Raw genomic sequence first — 443 nt, forward strand, 5'->3', positions numbered from 1 at the left:
GCAGGACAATTACAAACACAACACAAGCAAAGGTAAGTCTGAAGTTTATTTTCGACCAGCAGCTGGGACAGGCAACAGGCAGGAGGTGAGGACCCGTCGGGGATTCACTCTGGCGGGAAAAGGTGAGTTACTGATATGTCGTCTGAATGGGAGATCAATGTGCAACGGTGAAGAGGCTGATCTGACTGTTGGTGGAGATGAGGTGGTCCTGGGGGAGGAATATCCACTGAGGCTTAGATGTGACTCCAGATGCCGTCTTCCAAGCTTAGGAGGTGAGAGACCGTTGGAGGGTGGACAGGCAGGCGAGCGGGTGAACAGGGAGCGATCCAGCTGGAAGGTAGGCAGATGGGAAGGAGCCAGACAGGAGACGGGAAGGAGCCAGGCAGGAGACGGGAAGGAGCCAGGCAGGAGACTGGAAGGAGCCAGGCAGGAGACGGGTAGGA

The sequence above is a fragment of the Poecilia latipinna genome, unplaced genomic scaffold (genome assembly GCF_001443285.1).
Source record: "Poecilia latipinna isolate Pla-1442-1.1 unplaced genomic scaffold, P_latipinna-1.0 Scaffold1010, whole genome shotgun sequence".
In the NCBI taxonomy this organism is placed as follows: domain Eukaryota; kingdom Metazoa; phylum Chordata; class Actinopteri; order Cyprinodontiformes; family Poeciliidae; genus Poecilia; species Poecilia latipinna.